Source organism: Acomys minous, assembly GCF_964271855.1.
Source record: "Acomys minous genome assembly, chromosome: 15".
In the NCBI taxonomy this organism is placed as follows: domain Eukaryota; kingdom Metazoa; phylum Chordata; class Mammalia; order Rodentia; family Muridae; genus Acomys; species Acomys minous.
This window is the reverse complement of record NC_140497.1, coordinates 26,101,250-26,109,214: the sequence shown is the minus strand read 5'-3', so window position 1 is coordinate 26,109,214 and position 7,965 is coordinate 26,101,250. Positions and strand designations below refer to the sequence as shown.

General features: G+C 42.7%; 1 protein-coding gene across 1 annotated transcript in view; it reads right to left on the bottom strand.

The window, feature by feature from the left end:
• Positions 1-276: 276 nt before the first annotated feature.
• The window catches only part of LOC311584148 (low-density lipoprotein receptor-related protein 2-like), a 119,769-nt gene continuing 112,080 nt past the window's right edge, over positions 277-7,965 (bottom strand). The window contains exon 37 of the transcript XR_014774805.1: positions 277-1,576. The gene's annotated coding sequence lies outside the window, so the exon portion shown is untranslated. The remainder of the gene's footprint in view (positions 1,577-7,965) is intronic.

Below are 7,965 nucleotides of genomic sequence, written 5' to 3'. Positions count from 1 at the left end.
TCCCCCATCATAAACACTCTCTGACTTAACATGGAAGTTCAAAATTCTTCTAAAACACTGTAAAGACTTTTAAAAAATTCTTGTAACCAGGTGGTGGTGGCACATGCCTTTAATCCTAGCACTTGGGAGGCAGAGGCAGGCAGATCTCTATGAGTTCAAGGCCAGCCTGGTCTACAAAGTGAGTCCAGGACAGCCAAGGCTACACAGAGAAACTCTGTCTCAAAAAAAAAATTTTTTTTTATTGTAACAGATTATTATAGTGAATCACGATGCTTAATTATTCCCTTTTCTGGATAGCATTGGGATAAGTCTATTGGTAAAATATTTTAAGACAAAAAGCTGTTAGAACTGCTCCTGTAGGGCGGTGCTGGGTGGAACACTTCCTCTAACTTACTCTTTCTTTCTTTTGTACCTAGAAACTTCACCCTAATACAACCCTATTCTCACATTCACACCCATGAAGAGGTGGTGTCTAGTTTTCCATTTCCAAATTCTAGGTCGGTCTTGTGATTTGCTTTGATCAGGAGAGTGAGATAGAAATGATACTGGTGGAGTGCTGGCCCTCAGGCACACTGTTGCTCTCATTCTTGGGATCCTGTTCGGCCACAGTGAAAGCCAAGCCTGGGCTAGCTGGCTGACAATGAGGAGCAAGTGTTTCCATTATCTCATTGCCCCAGATGATAGTCAGCCAACAGCCGAAACTGCCCTAGGAGCTGTTCCAGCCATCCAGTCCACAGCCACCCCCTGTCTCATGACTACAGAGACACAAGCCAGCCCAGTGCATAGCTAAAGAACTGCCCAATGGGCTATGTGGTCATGAAGAAGCATTTAATGCTTTAGGTTGCTGCTATTTGGGGAAGTTTGTTACACAGTGATACTTAATTTATCACTGACTTCTTAAAACAAAATCAAAAAGTGGCAAATAAGAGATTTGGTTCTGAGGACCAATTGGACCTTACGCAATAGAAATCCTTCTTTCAATGTCTTATTCTTAAACAAATACTTGATGTCATTATCAGAAAGTCAACACTATAGTGTGAGTTAAGAATACTTGTGTAAACCACAAAAGGGCCTAGGAAGAATGTTTCCTTTCATAATACCCAGGGATGAACATAAACAAGTATTTGCATCCAAGAAAGAAATAACTCCCTTAGTGCTTTGATCTCCTGATCCACGTACCACATTTCTACACGGCATCCATAAGCTCTATCAATGGGATTTCAAGGAAACATGTGGAATCATTTCAGCAGCAAATACATGTTCCAATTTGCCTTTAAGTTAGGCTTATGCACAAAAGAAAAAGTAACTAGTAACAGTCATATATCTAAAGCTATTTCCCAGGCCAGAGAGCAGAGGACTTCAGTTGATTGGCAGTCCCCAAAACGTGTTAACTTTGCAAAGGTGTAGATGTGTCTCTCTGCAGAGCAACCAGGCTTAGCCTCTTCTATGCAGTCTCATTTGAGGCCATCCACTGCGAGGGTTCACTGCAGCCAACAATCCGTCATGTGTGATCGCCACCGCAGTTCGGTTTTGACTCTAATTTTCCCAAAGCCTGAGCGGCTTTTCTTCTGAGAAACTTAAGAAAAAAGAAAAGTGAGACTAAGTTATGCAAATACATGCAACACAAATCTGACCGTTTCCACCAGATATCACAGCCTCTGGGGAGTTTTAGTGCTTTCTCACTCTGTAAAAGCTCCTGGGTGATGGCAGTGTACCCAGGCCACCATTCTGGGATTTGTGATAGTTATTTATCATTTATATGTAAAAATAAACAGAGATAATTTATTCTAACCTTCAGGTTCAGTAAGTGGGGGCTAAGGAGATCTTCAGTGGTGGCCATCAGTTAGCCAAGCGGAGCCCAAAGCTCGGATCCTCACAGCTGAGACCTGAGAGACTATAGGAGAGCGAGAGTGGTCCCTGTCAGCACATATCATAGAGATAAGGAACCATGGAAACGTTGCGGTGGCGGGGAGTCCGACTTCAGAAACCCAGTTCCAGCAAAATAAATCACCAAAGACATATGATAATGACTTTTGGCATGAAGGCAGGAGATGAAACGGCGGAGACACTGGGCATTTGTACACTCAATTTACGTCGAAGGGGAACGAAAATTGGTGGCAGCTAAGGGGCGTGAGGGAAGAGGAAGAGATAGATGTTTTGAGGTGAATAAGAGGACTATGAGGAGTCAGCATCAAGTAGGGAGAGATGACTGAGGCCACTAGAGAGACAGGGACAGCGTGAGTGGAAGGAACGGGATTAAGAATATATCTATGAGATAGCAGGTTTAAGAGGCGCAACGTGAGTGTTAAAAATGTACCGTTATCTCTTTGGCTGTAACAGAAAACTAATTAGGCTTTTCAGCTTCCTTTCAATTGCTTATCTCTCCTCCTTATAGTCTTAAGTAGGATCAAGCCGGGATTTAAACTTGGACAATTGAATATTGCAAATCGTCCTTCTCCCTTTTCATTCTCCCCTAGAAAGGCCTGGGTTTCCTAGAATTCCATGTACTGCTGGGCACCGTGTCACTGTGACAATGCAGCTGAAGGCCCCTGGCCTTGGGCATCTTCCCTCTTTTGTATTTCTGTTGCTGCCCATCATCTGCCATGGTTTCGAATCCCTCATGCTCTTTCTCTTGGCTGTTAGCTATGGCTTCAGTTGCCCACTGTCAAGCCTGACCTGATAAGGTGAACGTTTTCCAAACATATAGAATTCCTAAATAACAACTCTACATTTATCTGAGTAGTATAATTAAAGTCTCACCCATTCTATTACATATTCCATGGGACGCAAATCATCTCTTTGTCCAGTGTATCTAGACTGTGGTACCCACCCAGTAGGCATTTAGTAGCTGTCTTGGCCGTCAGACTGAACATCACTCCATTTTACCCTCAAGGGCAAGAGCAGTGATGCTGCTGGTTGTCATATACCATGTGTGTGTTTAGAGCATCTTTTGTCCTAAAATCCTGACGTTTTCCTACATTTTGTTATGATGAATAGCCTGTTGCAGAACAAAACAAAATCAACCCATCTTTTAAAAAAGATTTATTTTTCCTTATGAGTGTGGATGATACTGCATGGGTTTATGTGTATCTTGTAAGTGCACAATCCTATGGCAGCCATAAGAGGGTGTCGGATACCCTGGCCCTGGAGTTACAGGCCACTGCAACTGCCCAGTGGGTGCTTAGAACCAAAATTCTCTGCAAGAGCCATAAGCCTTCTTAGGCACCCAGGATGTGGCGTTATTTGTAAAGAGTGCTTTTATGTGTTATCATTGGGAATGTAACTGTCTTCAAGTGCATTAATATCCCCTGGCACACACTTCTTTCCTCTCACCCTGGTAATGAATTCATACTGACTGGCATGTCCTTACTCTTTGATCTGGTCTTTTTTTTTTTTTTTTTTAATAAAATGAATGGTACATGCCAGTAAATCAAGAAAAAAAAATTAGAGATCTTTATTGGTTTAGTATCTTAAAAGATACATTGCTATGTTTTATGTGTATGAAAATTCACAATGAAATCTACTTTTTTATATGCTACCCAAAAATTTAATTTACAAACTTTTTTAAACATTTCTTTTTCCCAAGACCAATTTCACTGCTTTGCTTTCTTCTTCTTCTTCTTCTTCTTCTTCTTCCTCCTCCTCCTCCTCCTCCTCCTCCTCCTCCTCCTCCTCCTCCTCTTCTTCTGGATCTTTTTTCTTTTATTTTTATAATTAATTCAGATTATAGATTACATCCCTTATTTGTATCGTCCCATTCCCCCCTTCCCCTCCCTCTTTCACCCTGTTCCCCTCACCTAAACCCTCTGATAGAAGAAGACTTCCTTTCCCACCATATGATGACAGCCTCTCAGGTCTCATCCAATAGCCTGCCTCCCCTTCCTCTGAGTGCCCCTGGGCTGCCCCACCAAGGGGAAGTGGTCAGACTGCTCTTTTCTTCTTATATTGATGAAAGACAATTTGGCGAAAGAGCAAAGTGCAGTTAGCTGTGTCTTCACTGACTGAAACCCAATGTTCCTGACTTATAACCAGGCAGTGAGGGGATGACAAATCTTTCCATGTATGAGAGATAGCTGACTGCTCGGCCTTCGTTAGCATATCCGGGGACATAGTAAGATTCTCTGGTACATGGTCTAATTTACATGCACAACTAAATTTCTGGGCTTTCTCCTCAGTTGTCACTAGAGAGAAAATATTTTAAAATATCACCAAGATCACTTATATTTCCGAAACATATATAATCATGTACCACACTGAAGGGGTAGGGGTGGGGGCAGCATGTAACCACACATGCAACGTCTGCAGCTCTGTTCTGAGAAGCCCGTGTCTGCTGGCTAAAATTACCCTCAGAAAACATTCATGCCTTAAACCAATTTAAGGGATTCCTGGAATGTCACGGTCAAGCATGAATGAATTCCCTGGTTAATTTCCTCCAAGACAATACAGGATTATGTTACACTGTTTGCGCAGTCTGGAGGAGTTCCTCCTATATAAAAAATATATATATATAAAGCTGTCAACGTGAAAGAAAATAGAAGCCTTTGCGGAAAGCTTCATTTTCCCCGTAACGTGAGACGCCTGTGCGTGCAGCCCACTATATTTGTCCTCACTTTTGTCACGAGGCACAGCCAGGCGACATCCTGCTTCAATTAGCGAGGCTTGTTGAGGAGACACTGGATTAGGACCGAGGCGACTGAACCAGGCCTGTCCTTTGCTGCAGGGTCACGAGCTCTAGACTAGTTGGCAACCGCACATGAACCTCAACAATGTGGCTGGCTAAGTGCTATGCCACTTCCACACTGTTTTATCACACGAGCCTTAATTCTCAGGCACATTCTAAACCATGCTTTTCTATATCCCATCTGTACAAACATGTTGTTGCCTACTTTACCTATACTCCCATAAATTAATGGATTTCCAGCTTAGCTCATTTGTGCCTTGTTTTAGAAGGCAACCAGTTGAGTGTCTTAAGTGGGTCATACGTTTCCCTCCAGTAAGTATTCCTAAACAAGCATCTTTTTCTTTCCCTTTTTTCCTCATTTATTTATTTACTTTACATCCCAATCACATCCCACTCCCTCCTCTACTCTCAGTCCCTCCCTCCCACCATCTTCCACCATTCCTCCCTCCCCTTCTCCTCAGAAAATGGGAGCCCACTCCCCCCATATTAGCCTACCCCAGCACTTAAAGTCACCATAGGACGAAGCCCATCCTCTTCCACTGAGGCCAGACGAGGCAGCCCAGCTAGGAGAAAGGGACCAAAGAGCAGGCAACAGAGCCCACGTCATAGTCAGCACCTGCTCGACTTACTGGGGGACCCACACGAAGGTCAACCTGCCCATCAGCTACATATGTGTAGGAGGCCTCGGTCCAGCCCATGCATGCTGTTTGGTGGTTGAGTCTCTGTGAGCCCCCTTAGGTCTAGGTTAGTTGACTCTGTTGGTCTTCTTGTGGATAAACGAGTATCGTAAAAATCCAAAATGTCACTGCAGCAATGTGATATTGCTTGAAAAGGGCTTAGAAGACTATCCAGAGGACTCATGTGCCTATAATGGCAATTGCAAAGAGTTCCAATGATTCTGGCAGATCCTAGACGAGCGAGATGGCGCAGTGGGCACAGGCCCTTGCTGCCACTCCTGACAACATGGGTTTAATCCTCAGTACCCACAGAGTGGAAAGAGTTAACTCCCACAAGTTGTCCTTTGACCTCCACATGTGAGCCATGGCAAATGGACCGGACCCTCAAGTGCACAAGAAATAAAATGTAATATAATAAGAATATATTGACATTTTACTATTATCTTAATTAAAATAAGAAGTCACAAAATATACCCACCATATAAATATGATATGTTCATTGTGAGCACGGCACTGACATAAGTAAACATTATATACTTATGTAAGTGAATGAATTAGAATACTTTTTTAAAAGAAGTATTATAAAGAAATAGCGGCTGACAAAAGGATTATTACAAAGGAAAAAAGGCTGTGTATTTGTATCATTATCTCAAGATAATGAAGCTAAGCCCCGTCTTGTCTACAGTTCTAAATTATTATTAACATTTCCTTATACAAAAAGAAACTTTACTTTGAGAAAGAAATATTCAGGAGAGTTAAACATACAGGGAGAATTTTACTAAATACTTAGGTTTAATTCTTCTATGACTTTAATTTTTCAATTACATTTATTTACTCTCTCTGTGGGCTGTGTGTGTGTGTGTGTGTGTGTGAATACGTGTGCGTGCCACAGTGTACGGCAGTCAGAGAACAACTTGTAAGCCATCTCTATGGTCCTGTCTTATAACTTTAAAAAGTATGGTCTAGACTAGGCATGGTGACACTTACCTACAATCCCAACATTGGGAAACGGGGGTAGGAGTATCTCAAGTTTGAAGCAATACTCTGTCTCAAAAAAAAAAAAAAAAAGCAATGCGCACAGTTCTATAAGGTTAAAATTTTCAACCAAGAGTGCTGTCAGATACTATTTGAAAGTGGTCAAACAATGCATAGTGTACTTTTTAACTTCTCTATGAAATTGTATCTACCAAAGGCACAATTAGACTGCTCTAGGGCACCTAATTTGTATCAGGTGCAAAGGTAAATGTTAAAATTTAGGGCATAAGTTTTTACTTTATTAAATTTTTTAATCAATTGTAAAGCACTCATACAATGCAACAATTTAAACATTTTGATATATATAAAATCAAAGAGTATTTGCCATGAAGGAAACTAAGGAAGCTTGATTTTAGTCAAATAAACCTTGTCTTGGTTCATTTTCTGTTGCTAATGATGTAGTGCTACAGGATAGGTGGGTCACAAAGCAAAGGGGTGTATCCCTCAGTCATGACTCTGGGAAGGTCCAGGGCCTGTGGAATCTGCTGGTTGTCTTCTTCCTGGCACAATTCTGAGGCTGCTCAGGGCTTCACGTGGTGAGCAGGAGAGACTTAGTCACGTGACTTTTATAGCCGACCTACTGCAACAATCCATTCACCAGTTATGTGCATTCATGATAATGAACAAAATGAGTCATCCATTAGTGAGAACAGCGCCTTACTGACCTCCCAAATACCTAGTGAGTGAAGGTGCTCGCCGGTTCCCTCCCTCTCCTTCATGACCACCACAATCAGAACTGCTCTGCCTTCCAGCCATTATGCACCTATGAAACTTATGAACAAAAAGGACTCCTTCTGCCCCACGAGTTATATAAGAGCAGCTAGTCATAGCAAGGGGTCATGTGCATCCCACAGGGGTGCACCAAATTCGCTTTGTATGCTTTTCTTCCATTCCCTTCACTAAAACCTCAACTCCATGAAATTCGTAACTTTGACTTCACTTGTGCTGAATGTCCCATGCTTAGAACATACAGATGTACAAGAAATGACTCATTGACAACACTTCACTAAAAACCTTGCACCTGTGCTCTACTTTAGAGCTACTCTGGATACTCAGTTACCACCCCACCCCCACCCCTGAGCCATCTGCATCATGACTTGTTCGGTTGTACCAATGGCTTTGTGGAGGGAAGAAATGGAGTTGGTGGCAAGTCCCCAGGACAGCTGCCAGCACCAGACCTTCCAACTCCCCAGAGACCTTGCTCCCCTTTCCGCTTGGCTTTAAGCACACCACAGGCACCCTTCTGCTACACCATAGCCATGCCTGCATCAGGTACTCACCTGTGCAATGCTGATTTTCCTCAGGGCCACATTCTCAACATAAAAAAAAAAAAATCACAAATCATCCCAAAGTCTGTGACTCAGCCACAGTCCCCTGGACCACCATCTTTCCTCCTCCCCTCCTGACCCTGTACCACAGAGATACTGCATGCAAGAGAGACTTACTTTCACAGTATTACACCTGCGACTGTATAACATATCCATTTGGCCCCAAACTGGCAATAGGAAAGAACAGACAGTAGAGGCTGGGCAGACTCGTGACAGTGGCTGAGAAGTGGAAGCATTGTGCAAG